The sequence below is a fragment of the Anopheles coluzzii genome, chromosome 3, assembly GCF_943734685.1.
Source record: "Anopheles coluzzii chromosome 3, AcolN3, whole genome shotgun sequence".
In the NCBI taxonomy this organism is placed as follows: domain Eukaryota; kingdom Metazoa; phylum Arthropoda; class Insecta; order Diptera; family Culicidae; genus Anopheles; species Anopheles coluzzii.
The window spans coordinates 8,956,681-8,973,268 of NC_064671.1; positions in this window are offsets into that span (position 1 = coordinate 8,956,681).

The window sequence follows — 16,588 nt, forward strand, 5'->3', positions numbered from 1 at the left end:
ATTATACTCCGCCTCTATTGATTTGGTTTTGTAATCCTCTCTCTCTATCTCCGTCTCTCAAAGCCAGTTTTATTTCTGAACAGTTAAGCACATTAAACGCAGCAGAAGTACAATTCATTCGTTAAATGTAATTAATTAAATTGTTTCGTTGGCTCATTGGCTTTCGCATCGCTGCCAGTTGCCGCGAACAAAATCGTGTAAAATTAATGTTAAGCTTCCCCGTACATATTTGAGCTTATCAGCATCATTTCCGGTACACCTCAAGATTATGGTCTCTGCTGCGAAAACGCCGTTTCTATCGTTGGCCTATCGCTTGTGCTCGTACTACCTTTGCTTCTGTTCTGGGGGGAAATAATCACACCTCACACCCCCCCCCCCCTCCGGTTTGCCTTTTGCTAGTATTTGCTTGTTAATCTTAATTTGAATCAAGTCCCGTTTGCGTTCCGACCCAAAAACTCCGGCCGGCGAAAGGGTTGTACAGGGGATCAGAACCTTTCAGAAAGCACTGAGTACTGAGTGCGCTCTATTTATTAATCAGTGTTTGCATTTACAACCTTAGCGAGAAGGGGGCAAAAACCACCCTGCCAACCCATTCCCACAGCTCACGTTTCATCCGTTACGTGATACACGTAACGCAAACTGCTGCGCTAAGCTCTGCTAGTACTACTACTACTACTACTACTACTACTGCTGCTGCTTTTGTGGAAAAGGTGGCAAGATGGATGAAAAATGAGGCCGATATTTATATGAAACTACGGGCTACGGAAGCTGCATAATTTATTCATGCACGTATAAATGTGGTTTCTTTCACTTCCGACATGCGCGCGGGGCGAGTACTGGGTGTTGGCTGTTTGGGAGGCACATTGCTCGTGTTTTCACATTTTGTGTTGCCCTAACTACGGCCCGTTGCTCGAAATTCCTGGGCCCATTTTGAGAGTGCCATAAAAAGGGGGCTTGTGTGCTGTGAACGGCTACGGCTGAAGCACACTGCGCACAGCGGTGTAATTACTGCAATTAATCAAATGAAAATTTTGATTTTTGATGAGTTGGAAGGGCTTGTGGGAAGGTGTTTGTTGCGTGGTTGTTGCTTGGCATCAACATACGCTATTGATTGGCTCACGTTGAGCTTCGCCAGTTATCTTAAAGTGAGTGCCGAAGCTTTAAAATTACAACACACTTCTCGCTGGAGCAAAGTTTCGGTGAAGTGTTGAAGAAAAGAATTTCCATCCGAACGCCTTCACGGGTCCGAAAAACTCCAACAAAAAAGAAATTAAGGTCAAATTGCAGGCCAGACAAACGATAAGCTTTAAGTTATTGATTGTGAAGCTGATAAAAAGAAAGTTAGCGACCGTTGCGCAAAGATTAAACAAATGCCCTGCTTTAAACTCTCAACCGGATGTGTGCGGGAAAGCGTTTACGCTAAACGGAACAATTTAATTAGAAATTCAAAACAGTTGTAAAAGTTTTCTGCACCGGGAGGTTTCATTCGGCTGGTTTGAGTTGCTTCAGTATCTTTCTATTACCGCCGGTTTTTATTGTTTGCCAAAAAGTTTTAATATCTGTAATTGCTTTGCAAAGAAAGGGAGTTTTTGTTATGGAGAGAGTGTGTAAGTTTTTGAGAGCAATTTTAAAGTGTTTGATAATTATTTCATAACACTGTTAAAGCTGTTTATCGTCAACGCTAAGTAGATATTACTAGTTCTTTGTTCATTTCATGGAATTGAGCTACAAACATCAAATCTTGCAAAAATTTCCAAATCGTCGAAAAGTTCTTTCTCAACGTCCAATTTCCATTCATACCTCTACACAGCAGATAAAAGTTTGAGCTGGGGAGTGTGAAGTTGTCAAACTTTCGGCAATTTACATCTATTACCGCTCCTCCGTGGTGAAACAACCCTGCTGGAAATAGTTGTACGTTTGGTAGAACATTCTTGGCATTGATATCGGCATATCGCTGGATTTGGAACCAGCTTTAAGCTAAATCTACTTGGAAGTGTTGTTGAAGTAAGAAGCTTCTTTGCATTCACTGTAAGATTTATTTGAATTATTGAGAAACAAAGAAAAGTAAGAGAAGACATTGCCTGGTTTGACCTGATTTTAACACAAAAGAAATGATCTGTTTATTACAATGCTCTTCAATTCAATGCTCTCTGTTTATACAATGCTTCTTATATTTGATTAAAGAAAAGGGGAATGGAAAAGGTGAAAAATTCAAAATGAGGTGTTTTATACAAGATAAATAAGGGGGGATCAAACGATAAAAGACTTTCTGCGTGAGATATTTGAGCATCTTTTTTCTTCCAGAAATGAATATTCTTGCAGCTGCAGTTCGAGCGAACTTTTCGACCAGCAAATGGAGGGATTTTCATTTCCTGTTCTACTTTTACCATTTCCTTCATCTTTTCTTCCAACAGAAACTTCAATTAAAGTATGTTCCAGCTACTGTGTTTCCCCTTCAAAGGTGTCTTGCAGTTCACGCCGTCCTTCAAGACATGAAGCGCTCCAAAACGGTTATTAACCATAAATGATTTTCGCAATTTCTTCATCACTTTTTCGTTCGTGGAGCCATCGTCGAGTGACGCTGTAGCACACACACACACACACCACAGCCAGATCTTGCGCGGTTCACAATTTGCATAAAATGCATTTGATATTCATGAAATTCGGTTCAAATTTATTTTTTATTCATAAGTTTGTGACAAGAGGTGTGTCTCCGGCACATGTGCGTTCAGCCCCGCATGTTCCCGCCTTGTTGCTTCAAAAGCAGAGCGCACGAGTGACAGATATGTGTTACGCTTTAAACGGTCGCTCTAAATGCGAACCAGCTGCTCTCTACTGGTGAAAGGTGAATTGCTTTCCAAGCAGGATACACAAAAGGTGAGAAGCTGGCGAAAATCGATTACGAAAACCGGGGGAAAAAAACTGAAAAATTTAAAGAGATTAAACCCTTCCCAACCGGGCAACCTGGGTGCTGGGAAGCCTTTAATCTGTTATGGAATGATGTGATATGGCAACTTTTTATTGGGCTAACGAAAAGACGCCAGCAAACAGCAAACACGACAGTGGCGACGAAAACGACGCAAGGATAAAGTTATGAAAGCACTATGTTTTCATCAAACAAACGAATAACGAACGACAAAACTAAACGGAATAAAAGTGAACAGTGTGCGGCCGGAAATGAAGCTACTTCGGCCACGGGGCCGGAAGAATGTCGAATGCCACTTACTGGCTGTGGCCTCAAAGGCGGTGACCACCGGCAGGGAAGTTTTACACACGGGAAAGAAAGTTGTTCCCCCGCCCCTCCTTTTCTCGTTGTTTCTCCTTACGTTGGCTGCCCAATTTGGGCTCCACACGTAATTGACTTGAAAGTTATTTCCAAGTTCACCATTACGAGATCGACTGCGAAGCACTACCTTTGAAAAGAAGTAACCAGAGAAAGCGAGAGAAAGAGAGCGTAAGAATAAGTGCGAGGAGTCGAGTGGTTGGTCACTTCGACAGTTCGTATTGTGAAAGTTGGTATAGTTTTCGGCGCAGGCTGTTTTTGTTGTTGGTGGGTTTTTACCTTTTTTTTTGCGTGAACTTTACTGGTGAAAATTCTACCTCTCGATGTGGTCGTTTGCTAGGAATGCGGTTTGGAATGAATGCAATATATTTTCGGGTTAAAAGGAAGGCCAATGAAAAAGGCAAGGTAGGATGGTTGTTGCCTATTTCCAGTAAGTGAACAGGTTGTTTGAGTTGTACTTTACCGGGGTTCCACTTGAAATCGTCCTGATTGGCCAGCCTTCCCTGCCTTCGACGATAGTTGTGTATTAAAGGGGTACTTATTTTGAGGTGAACCTTGAGCAATTGATATTGTGCAACGCTACACTTAGCGCCGCTTGTGAAGGTAAGATTTACTGCCCAACCACGCCAAGTCCACCCCCTTTTGCTGACGGGCCCCGTGATGCTATCCATTCCATAATAACCAGCCCGAGTAAGACACTTAAAAACTTTTAATTAGACAACTTGCTCACAATATCCACTCGAACGTGGCTAGATCTAGTCTTCATCGATACTCATCAGCATTCAGTTCGCGCACAACGAACGCTCCCCACAAACGCGCGCACACACACACAACACAGGACGAAAGCACGCGCCGAACGAGTAATTGATGATCATCACGAAAGGGCTTAGAATCAATTGAAAAGTCCAAGAAATTGCATCGCATTTATTAAATTGAAATTTAATTAGCGTCTAGTTTGGGGCTCGTTAGGCAAGCGATGGGAAAGTTTGGTGCCTAACTCTTGCTCAATTGCTATCCTTCGAGCGTTGTTGTTTCGATGATGGACGCTGCCCCGCTGCGAGTCGAGTTGATTTACGCCACAATCACACTAATTAGGAGAAGTGTGGCAGTGGTTAGTTGGTGAAGTGATACAGCCCTCAGGAGCGTTAATGGATGACCATTAATATTTCACTCTTAGAAACCCTGTTGCCGTGCGATTGATGTCTTTCATGTTCGGGTCGGTTGAATAATATGCATTGTAATTTCGAGTGACAAATTGAAAGGTAATTTGATTAGTAAAATGCATCAATTGTGAGATTTGCAATCAGTCAATCAAAGCCCCCTAAATTTATGCAATTTACACAGCAAAAGTGTGTTAATACACACACATAACTACCAAAACAACTTCAGAATATCTAACTCCACATCCAGGGTGGTTTAAAAACAAAAAAAACATTTAAAATGAAGTACTGTTACTGCACCAAAATCTAAACTGGCACTAGAAAAAAAATGCTTCAAATGGTGCAGCTCTATAGCGCCCTTAGCCATAGCATTGACCCTTGGCAATAAGCTAACAGCAACGAGCCATAGGCTTAATGGTCTGGACATGTGCTTTCACTCATGTTTGCAATCGGATGCTGCGGCAGATGGTTGATGGTTTCCATTGAACACGCGGTCCGTAACCAAGATAGCGCTGTAGCGAGATAGCACTAGCCTTTCAATGTACAGACACACACATACACACACACACATAGAGTGAGGATGTCTTTCAATGCCAACTGTACGGGAAATGGGAAAAGCTTCTGAATGCACCCTGAAATCACACAAAAGACCTGACCGGACCTCTTGGTCGGAATGCAGATTATCTCTCGTAAAAGTGTGTGTGTGTGTGTGTATGTGTGTGTGTGTGTGTGTGTGTGTGTTTGTGTGTGTGCAGATACTGCGATCTGCATACGGTAAAGTTTCACTTATGTAGGCCCCGTTTAGTTAGCCGAGGTTTGTGGGAAGGTTTTGTGTGTACAGTTTTTGTTTATTGTTTGTTTTTGTGGACAGCCTCGCCCGCTGGACAGTGCTGACGGTGCCGAGTTCCGACCGCTGGAAACAGATGCACACAGTGTACGATTGTGGATCGAAAACGTTTAAAACTCTCCGAAAGAGCGAACTAAGGTCCACGCTGCGCAACTCAGCGTGCTAGATAATGCACGGGGAGCGAGGCTTTTTTTTTGTTTTTGGTTTTGTTTCACTATACCCCACTCCTTGCAGCAAGATAAATTAGAAAAGCCCCATGGGCAATACGATAGTACGCAAAAGGGGTCCAATATCTTCGCAGCACCAAACGCTGGCAGCTGGCCATACGAGTCGGTTAATGGAAGCATTCATGCATGGGCTCTCGCTTGTGTGTTGTGTGCGAGTTAGCCCGTGTGTGTGTGTGTTCGAGGCGGTGTCCGAAATGATAATCAACTTTTCGGGAGTCCATTTTCGTTCTGTGTCCAGCAGGAAACAAAGCAGCGGACACTGAACTCTTCTCTCTTGCAGAGCAGAGCACGGGCCACGGCGCGTTCGTTCGATTGCGTGTGCGTGTTGCGTTGATTTCGCGCGTCATGCTTGCTGCGCAACGTTGTAGATGTGTATCGGTTGCCCTACACAAACAGGGATATATTATGCCCGTTGCAAAACGAAACCTTCAAGCGAACGAGCGAGCGAGCCGTCCGGATGATGGCCAAAGACCAACGTTTGCAGAGCAGCGGGTGTTGATGTCAATCAGGCAAATGGTTCATACGCAACATAATGGAACGGTTTCTGTTGTGACGTACCGTGCCCTGAGGGATGATGATTGTGCGCTGGGCGCAAGGGGTTATCGTTTTGGAATCTGTTTTGGAAGAATCACGATCTGCGGCGATGGTGGACGTATTGGCGACGTTTGAAATGCGAAACGATTACTTTATTGTCTGATGACATAACACGATGAGAAGGGAATGAGATTTGAAACGTTATCGTGCACATCGATACAAGCGAAGGTTTTTTGTTGAAATTTAATATCATTTAAATGTGTATCGATCTTATAAGAGGTGAACTAAGCACAACATTTTAAAAATCATGTTAAAACAATGCAAAAAATCATCATTCGTTACAGGTATTGAAAAGTAATAAACTCAATTTACCTCACTTTATGAACATGCGCCACTCTCCTGCCAGGCGTACGGAAAATTTTACCAATGATTTATTGCGCTCTGCCCGTTTGCTGTAAAAAAACAAAGCTGAGCTGCTGAAAACCTCACACAACCAACGTTGTGTAAATTTCACACACACACTGAAAACCAGAAGCTGCAATAAATACGGATAAAAGATGCTTTAATGCCAACAAACACGCTTATAGATTATGATACTTGCTCAATATTCGCGTGCCGCCCGTCATCGATACCCGTCGGTGGGCTGGTGCTGGTGAGAGCGTTTCTCTTTCCGCGCTGTTTCTCATCCAGCCTTGTTTACCTCGCATTCGAATAAATTCCGATTTGTGCCACGGTATTAGCCACCCCCGCCCCCCACCACCGGAAGCTTTCGCTCTGTCTCTGTGGGAATTATGCTTTCGTTTCCATTCCGGTTTTTCCGTTTCCGTTTGTGATCGTGAAACTGTTGCCCGGGGCTTAGCACCTCATGAACAGTGGAGGAAATCGGAAATGGCTAGTAATGCGAATCGATTTCGCCTTTCCATTTTGTGTTCTGGGAAGAACGGGATCAACAAAAAAAGGAGCTGGAATGGACGCCCAGTGCTTTGTGTGGATTCGTGGAATGGAGACGCATGGTGCTTTGTGTTTTCCAGAAAGGAAAGCAAGATTTACGAAACGGGGTAAACAGCGTAAGATTCAAAGCAATGCATAGGTAGAGAAAACAGGTATCGATTTGATTTTTCGATTGGGTTTGCCCGCTGGGAGGAAAGGCAGTTTAGCTACCATCGTGGTTTAACATTTGTGCGAAATGTCAAGATTAATTTCACCTGAAATGTTTCAACTCCCTAATGATGTTTCTATTTTGTTTATGTTTTACACACAAACTCCTTTGTTTTTATTTGCTTCCTCTCAAAAAAACCTGAAAACGAAAACATATGACATTGCATTAAAGCCCCGACTCGTTAGCAAACATTTCAGTCATCCATCCTCCCGTACAGTTTGACCTACAACAACATCCTAGCCAGCGCAATACTGCAGGTTCACACACAAAAACATTATTCATCTTGCATCATCATCAGTTTTTTTGAATATTCATCCGGTTCCGAACCGGACCAGCTGGCGGGATCGTTGTTGCCTGGCTCTGGTTTTTTTTACTACCAATGCGATATTTTGCTGTAACTCAGTTTATTTGCCGTGTGCCCCGTTTTGGCTGTGGCATTGTTTCGTCCCGAAAGGTTTTCGTTCCGCCGCAACCGCAGCCACCGGTTGGACTGTACAATCACTTAAAAAGCTTTGAATTTTTCTACGCGATGCGTCATCTTGCCAGTGCTGTTTCGGTTCCCTTTCCGTAGCGTTTCTTTCAACCATTTGCCGTGGCGTTTGCCTTAATCGCATTCAGATTTCCACAGCTGCAACGGGTTCCGGGTTCCGGGGCTCGTTTGGTATACTACTTGACTCGGTACGCAATCTCAGCAAGCAGTGCTTGAAAGCAGAGAGAGAAAGCAGCCAAGAGGATGCATCAGCTGCCATAACAACCACAGCTGAATTGTAGTAGAAATGCTGGCAGTAAGCGAGGAGCTACAGAAGAAGAAAAAAACATGCAAGAAAAGACAAACTATGCGAATGCAAGAAACAATTGTAGACTAAGACTACATGCACAAGCTTAATGTTTGAACAGTTGGTAATGTATGTAATGTAATGCACAAGCAGGCTCACATGGGGGGGGGGGGGGAGAGGATAGGGTATGTTCTTTTTGTCGTTAGTGGCCTGTTGTTGCATTATTCTCCTTCGTTAGCCAAAATCAACTCTTGTTAGATGAGATTGCTTAGAGTTGTTTCTTTTCACATTGCTTCCCCGGAAAACAAATATAAAAGCAAGTGAAGTGCAAGATTATTGTTCTTTTCCATTGCTTTGTCAACATTTGATAATGGCAAAGGAGTTTCAATTGATAAAACAGTCAAATATTCACTTGATACCTTCAATATAAGCATCCTCAAATACTAGCATCCTCACCTAAACACTGGGAATGAATCATTGCTCCCACTGCACGTTCTTCGCATAAAAGAAACGTTTAAACGCAGCCATTAAACCAATTCAATTGCGCTGGCACAATTGAGAATAATTTAAAACCCCAAGTTATTTGTTGCACATGTTGAAACAATTGGCTCTGCAGTCATTCGGTCATAAATTTTCCTTCACTTCACACGCCCACCCCAAAAAAAAAGCTCTGCAAATGGTTCAAAAATAATATCAGACTAAATTGAGCCCGATGATGTACTGGTTATGAAGCATCTTGTTCGCTTCGCACCTTGTGGGATTACTGCGCCACGGTGTGTGAGCGAAAGAACGAGTACACGAGCTCTTGTCTAAGCTCGTGCTACTTCTTTTCTTGTGCCGCAGCTTAGGTCCAGAGGTTTCGGCTGTAGCTCGTAGCATAGATTGACTCGACTGCACACCACACTGCCAGATGCCACCCGGGGGACCGATAATCGACTGCTCGATAGCTCGATCTACAGCCACAACTCCTGCGACTGCTGCTGCTGGTGCCACTGCTCGAAAGCTCCAAGGATGGGTACTTTTAATCATTGCCAGTGGGAATCGCTACAAAACTGATTGAGTATCCCGCACCGCTTCTAAATTGAACCGGCAGCTGCATATAAGAATTGCCAAAGCCTTCTACTGCCACTGCCACTGCTTTATGGTCAACCTGGAGGCGAGAAAATATACTATAAGCCCGCAAAACGTCGGCCGGCCCCTGCTCGGGTCAATTAAAAGCCAATGCCTTTATCGGGGAGCCGTGTGTGCAGGCCATGGCTCAGTCGGCAGACGTTCGTTCAGCGGTTCCGGGGATGGGTGGCCCGACAGGGGCTTTATGTGATTGTATTTTAAGTGAGAGACTCTTAGGGCGGCTGGATTATTTGTCTAGGGTTTACGGGCAACTGGATGTGTTTGGGGAAGGGATGTTTGCCTAAGCGATACCGTTTTAGGGATGGGTTTTGGGTAATGAAAGGTCTTTTATTTGCAATTTATTTGGGTATCGGTACGGTTTGCTTTGTGTGCTGTTCGTAAGAATAATCCAAGATAATTCGACTTATGAAAATATGTCGTTGCAAGAAGGTGCAGGTTTTAAGGGGATTTTCTCCTTGGTTTTTGGAGATCGGTTTTTCTGGGAAAGAAGTACAAAGCTTTACTTCGAGTGTAAAAGCTAGTTTAGAGAGAAAAAATGTCCTGTAAATCAATCGAACCATGCAATCTCTGGTCAAATAATAATTCCTTTTTCAACCTTCTCACTACCATCGTTAAAGAATAAACATAAAATATAATACAATTTACCATGCGTCATATCAACGTAATGGACAATGAAATGAATTTTAATGCAACACATAAAGGATTCAAACAATGGCGCCCGCTGATCGCTGATCGGACAGGAAAATATTTGTGCTCAGCAAAACAACACGGAACATAAATCCACCCAGCCTGATGGCACACCTGACGGCCGTCCCCTGCCCGATAACACGCTCCCGCAGTTGATGGGCACAGACACAGGCCGCGGCGGCATGAGCAAAAGCAATTCCACACATTCATTCGTCGCTGGAATGCCAACCAGCACATCACCGGTGCGTAAATTATTCAGCATCAAAAGGAACTTAATCGCTCGGTGATAATCGGTGAAATATTGAACGAGCTCTGGCCACCGAAAAGTGGGCTGCGTTGAATTTGTTTGAACAAGCGTCTCGCTCTTACATGTGCACACACTCACGCACACCAAAAAAAAGGGGGTCCGCTCACATACACACACACACTATCGCTAAATTGAATTTGTTGTGGCTTAACTTTTCAGAAGAATTTCCACATCGGTTTGGTTGCAACAAAAAAGCGAGGTGAGCAAATACAACAAAAAAAAACAAGGTGAACGTAAAATACCTTCACACTGCATTGCAAAACGGGTAACAGTTGTGATGAGGCAATGGATAATAGCATAAACCCCGCTAAAATAGTGAAGAAGCACAACTATGTGAAAGCCATATTAAACGGAATAAAACAGTTTTCCACAGTTTTCCGTGCGTTGTTGTGCATAAAAGAAAACAAAAACCCGGCAGCAAACATACTTGTGACAGTTGTTTTGTAGCGCATACAAAATAACACAGAGCAAAAAGCGGCAGCCAGAGGGAGCCACTGAGCGGTGGATTATTTACTTTTCATATGGCAGGAACAGTGGACAGAAGAAGAAGAAGAAGAGCAGTGTTAAAAAAAATATGCAAAAGATGAAAACTGCAAAGTGAAAGCCCCGGTAATGGATGCTGGATGGAAAGGGGGGCAAAAAGAAGCTAAGCTGTAAAAAAGCTGGGCTTAAACATAAACAAAAACCAACACCGAAAACAATTCGTTTTCCGATTTTTTGTTTTTCCTCCCCGTAAGTGGAAGATAAAACGAATCATATAAATTAAAAAAAAAGACTCTTGCAAAGCCCTTTCCCCGCTGATAGGAAGGAAGGAGCGTTTAAAACAAGGCACGAAAAAGGGTTGCTGAAAAACAATTTTACACGCCATATAGTCCCGGGCGCAGTGAGCCGAAACAAAGAGTGCCCAGTCCGATCACTGATGAGGTGTGGCGTGAAAATGGCGAGCAGTAGAGCATTCATTAGCCAGCGCGAGCCAACCGAAGACGGGAAAGTGTGCTGTGGCACCAATTTTGACACCTGCTAACGGGCTGTAGAAACACCATTTTAAGAGGAGAATTATGCTTTGCAGCTTGTTTCGAGGGAAGAAATTCATTGCAATTGTAGCAAACCTGCATAAATCAGAGCGGAAGACCTTTAACTTCGTTGAGAGGCAATGCGTTCATTTGAAATATTTGCCTTAAAACCCACAAGAAGACCTATGTGGGCAAATCAATGATCCCATTTGTACAGGAGAAGAGTGAATCTTTCCCTAACTGCTGCCAAAAATAGTGTTCGATCGGTTTGAGAACGTGGGAGTTACTTTCCAACCATCAAACACATTCCTTTCATACCATCTCCACGGACTCAACAGAGACGGGTACCATCGGGGTATGGAAATTGAGCCACACTGGGAAAGAATGTTCGATGGGCTCTTATTGACGCCCGCCTGCGCTGGTCAATGTTTACTCGCATACTAACATTCCTGTGGCGGCTACCTTTTCCATTCCCAGGTCGTCGCTTGAAGGCAGATTAAAGTGAAATCGTTTCTGCAGAAGGGACCGCCGAGCCTTACAAACCATTTTACAAATGGGATAGCAAAACACCCTGCCTCGGGAGGAATGGAGAGGATTTATTTGGATAAGAAGGTAGGCTCACAATCGTGCAAAAAATACGAGCAATAAAACACACACACATACACGTTTGAATACGTTTAAGTAAAGTTAAGCCCTGCCCAAAGACGTATTACGAGCTATTATGAAAGTTCTATTTTTCCAGTTGCAGAAAGCTAATGTGCCACAAAACTTGCAAAACTTCCCTCCAATCCCGCAGTGCTTGTATCGATGGCTATTTATGTTTTCTTATCGTACACGTCTCGCCGGCTCCGTGCAGCCAAACAAATCTACTAAATGTTGTTTGTTTGCTTGCGGAAAAGCATCCATCATATGCCATCCATAAAACATGAGACACCGGGAAAGCGTGATTCGGGGGGGTTTGTCAGTACACGTGGCTAGATTTACCACGACCGTCGACGCTGCGCTCCACGCACGGGTGTGTGTGTGTTTATTGTTGTTACGCACATCATTATAGCGCATCATTTGTAATAATGGCAAGCGGTGGTGGCGTAAACAATTTCATCCCAGCATAACCTCCTATCGTGTGTTTTTCTTTGAGCTTTTTTGTTTTGCTTTGTTATCTGCTTTCTTTGCGGCCCTATTGAATAAGTGAATAACGTGCTTTTCTTTTGATTTTTTACACGAGGAGTCAATGGAAGCTTTCTTTCCCTGCGTGGCGTGGAAAGCCACTCAATAGGAGGAAATAAAATCCTCTTCCTATGCGTGATGGATTAAGAGAGCACCGTATAGGGTGAAATTGGAACCCGAATGCCGCCTTCTCCCGGTTTGTGAGTAGATCATCTTTCACCGGATATCAGTCGTGTCGCATGTCGCATCGGAGGGTTTGGAAAGGAAAGCTGGGAGTGATAGGAAATTTAATAGCAAAAGAAGGCTCGAAGATTGCTCACAAAGCCGTTCCAACGATGTGCCACATACATCTCAATTGATTGCCGCCAGCAGCTACTGGGACAAGGTGTCGGAACACATGATGTTTTAAGACATAGTGCCTGAACGATATAGTTTCAAGTAAAAGAAATTATTACAGATACAAGTTTGCTGCTTGACAGCAGAATCATTACAGTTATCAAAGTGTCAATTATTGAGCATTTTGAGTCACTACACCAACTCCAATTGCTATATACAGTAGAACGAACGTTTTGTGTGTTTTATTTCAGTCACATCCTATGCCCTGCTCACACTAATGAATTAAAATAGAGCGCCCATTTACTGGAAGTAGCTTCACAGTGCTCTACTTTCAATTTCGCAATGAATAGCAAATCTAGGAAATAGTGCGAGAAGCCCTAGCACATTCAATATCGAAAACAAGCCCAGGCACCCCTTTAAGTTGATCCCAAAACACTCAAGCACTGTGCACTGCTGCCCCAATCAACAGGTTCGGGGTGAGATGAGCTGGATAGGCTTAGCGGCTCGGAATATCCCTTTTGATGTAACGAAATGTAGAAGGAAAACTGCGGAGTGAGTAAAAAGAGCACCCTCTTTACAGAGCGTGAAAGGGAAAACGGAAAGGGCCTAGCTGGTAAAGGTAAAGGGGCTGCACGTGAATTGTACAAGGTGTTTTTGCTCAATCTATTTGGGTGGGCCGGAAGTGGTGATTGAGAGAAGAAAAAAAACGGAGGAACGAATTGTACACTCTGAAAGTTTCCAGCCATTTGAGCACAGGTTGCCGGGGCGGTTTGCGTTCGAGCGGCATCGCTTCCCATCCACTTATCGTTCGATAATTTATGGGTTACGGTTCGTGCCAGCCGTACGCTGGGTGATCGTTCGGAAAAGTGTGTGGACCAGTCTGTGTGTTTGTGTGTGTGGATGGATTGATTCGAAGGGTTGGCATAAGTGAAAATCAATCGAACTGCTGAGAAGTCGTGGGAGAATCATCAAAGCGGCACGGTAGGCATTTTCTCCGAATGTTTAGAGAAAATGGAGCCCAAGTGGGAATAATTGAAGTTAATGGGTAAATCAACAAACATTAAAGTGTCCTTTAACATACAAGTTCTATCAAATTTCTTAAATCTCTTTCAAATAACAGGCACCTTTAGTTCTCCTTTGGATATCATATTTTACTACACAAAAATCACAATGAATATGATAAATGCGTTTATTTATTCATGATGCTATTAAGGACGGATTGAATTCAGCCAGCCCCTCAAAGCTGTCCTTCGCCTTGGCTCTCCTACACAGTGAACCCACCATCGCTTATCAAAACGTGTGAAAAAGCATTAATCTCGTGCTTGAAACGTTACGGTAGGCAGCTGAGAACCTGCTCACAAAAAGGTGGACAACTTAAGATCTTTTCTGTACGCCCTTTTCTGTACGCCCATCAGACGACCCGTTGTCGTTTTCAGACACCTGTCACAGGGATTTGGGAAAAGATCCTCCAGCGCAGGGAATCCAGCAAACCATTAGATGTGTGGGAAGAACGCGAGCCCGTAGGTTGTACACACCCGAAACGGCTCATCCCTCGTAAGACTGCTTCGGAGCTTCGGGCTGGGGCTGATAATCAGAATATTATGCTGTAAAGCAGCTTGCAGAAAGGAAACTGTATCAGTCCAAACAACACAACACAAGTTAGTGGAAAATGTGCAACAGAACTAGATGTATTTTGCATCGCAATGCACACACACGGTGTTTAATGATGGCAAACAAAAGTTTGCCCGAATGGCTGCTTTCGATGCTTTCGATGATGTATTTTCCGCTCCAACTTCCGCTGAACGCGGATTTTCGCATTGAAATTGCGGCCAACAATCGGGATGCTCGCGCTTGTATGCAGTTTCAATATTTTATGCAAAACTACCGCTCAAACAAAACTTTCCCAAACACGCACCGAGCGAGCACCAGTGCCAGATTGTTTGCCATTTAGTCAGGTTCATCCGAATCGCACCGCAACCGGTCCCGTCTAACGAGCGTCACCATCATTCGCGCGTGTTGAAATGAATGGGATACGGGTTTTGGGGCGCCGGAATGTCACCGTTGTTGAGCCAGGCGCAGCTGCGCCAGCTCGGGTGAGAAAATTGCGACGAAACCACCAAAAACTAAAGCACTACCAACTCAATTAGGGCAAATTAAATTTACATAAATTGAAAATCCGCCCTGCCCGAGCAACACGGAAGGACACGGGCGCGCGCGCGCGAGCGCGTTTATCCGGGTCCGAGGGACCGGAAGCGGCATATTGGCGTCAAGCAAGGAAAGGTGCAACGCATTCCGGGATGTTTGAACGATGACAGCGTGTTCGACATGTTCGATGGTGACAAATTGAGCCGTGGCACTTGTTCGCCCTACCGATAGGGAAAAGGAGATATTTTAATGGGATGCGTTGAGGCAGGGAGATGGTGCGGTGGGGGGATGGTTGATGGGCAGGCGAAGGATGAAAGTTGATCCTTCCGATGAAGGCGTTGAACTGAATTGCGGTGCCTTGGTTAGGTACCGTGTTCGCCCGTAATATGATAGAGTAAGTGCAGGATGTGTGGTTTTCTTCGTATTTCACGATCGTTCCAAGACCTTCATACATCCTGAAAAATGAAGAAAATGGAGTATGAGTGAACAGAATAATTGAAAAATAATTTGATCATTTGTTGGAGCCGCTTTATCTGATGCAATCGTATCCTTGTAAAAAGGGCCATTTTTTCAAAGATTAACATAGTATCAACAAATGAAAAGCTTATTGCAATAGCTCAACTTTTCCTCCATCTTTTCTGTACCATTTCACACAACGTTTAACCCGTCAGAACCATTAAGCGCAAATGCACGCGCCCGGGGTGCTCCGTATCATCGCATCAAACTGACGCATCAAGACGTGATATTTAGCCATCAATTTCTTGATTTAATTAAGCACCAGCAACATGCCGGTGCCGCGATAGCACCGATGTCTCCACAGGTGCCAAAACACGTCCGCTGCCACTATCGTGGATCTAATTTGCAATTTAAAATGATTAAAATCTACCACGCCACCGCTGCCACCGCGTTGCAACACATGCATCGCCAGGTGCAAGGATGATGGTGCAACTTTTTCCGTTTCCATTGCGCAAATCGCTTCCACTCGCAATCACGTTTGCGTGGCGAAGAGTTTCCATTTTGGGGGTAAAATAAATGGTATAAAAAACTTTTCTCTCTCTCTCTCTCTCTCTCTCTCTCTCTCCCGGCCTGGTTTTAGACCTTTTAGACATAATCATTATACGAAACACGTACTGGGTGGGTTTAGGTATGGCTCGGAGCGTTTGTCAAAAATGTTCTGCGCGAGATGCCGCCGGCAGTTTAGCGGAAGCATTTTTGTGACTGCTTCGCATTAGAACACGAAACCGGCAGATGATCATTTGAAAAGCGTACGGTATTTGACACAATGTGCTGGAAACGATGCTTGGGTTAGTCAACGGAAGGATAATATTTTAATCAACAGTCTATTGAAAGCTTCAATAAAAGCATACGAGTTAAGAAACGGAAACAGCTGCTTAAATACTCCAAATTGCCCGAATTTGTTTAACGCTATTAATTAAAAAAAAGATAAAACCGTTTGAAACATGAAGGTTTGCTTCCAAACACAATCTTTTATAAAATACACGAAACAAATGATGGATTTTTTCCTTCAAAAAGCATTTCAAAAAGCTCAAAAAACATCCTACCGGTACACTGTACAGCTTGTGGTCTCAAAGCGCTCCTAAAAACCTGTACTATAGCCCTATCTTCTTCCGAACAAACACGTTCCTGTGCCTGTGACATGATTCAAAACATTCCCTTCACAACGAAGATAAGCATGCTCCTCTCTTGAAGTATTAGAAAATTGAATAAATAAACTCTCTGAGCCGAAAGTGCAACCCACTCGTTGAGTGCGTTTGCTTTCTACCTGTTATTTTTCGGTTGGCCTCGACTCTGGGGC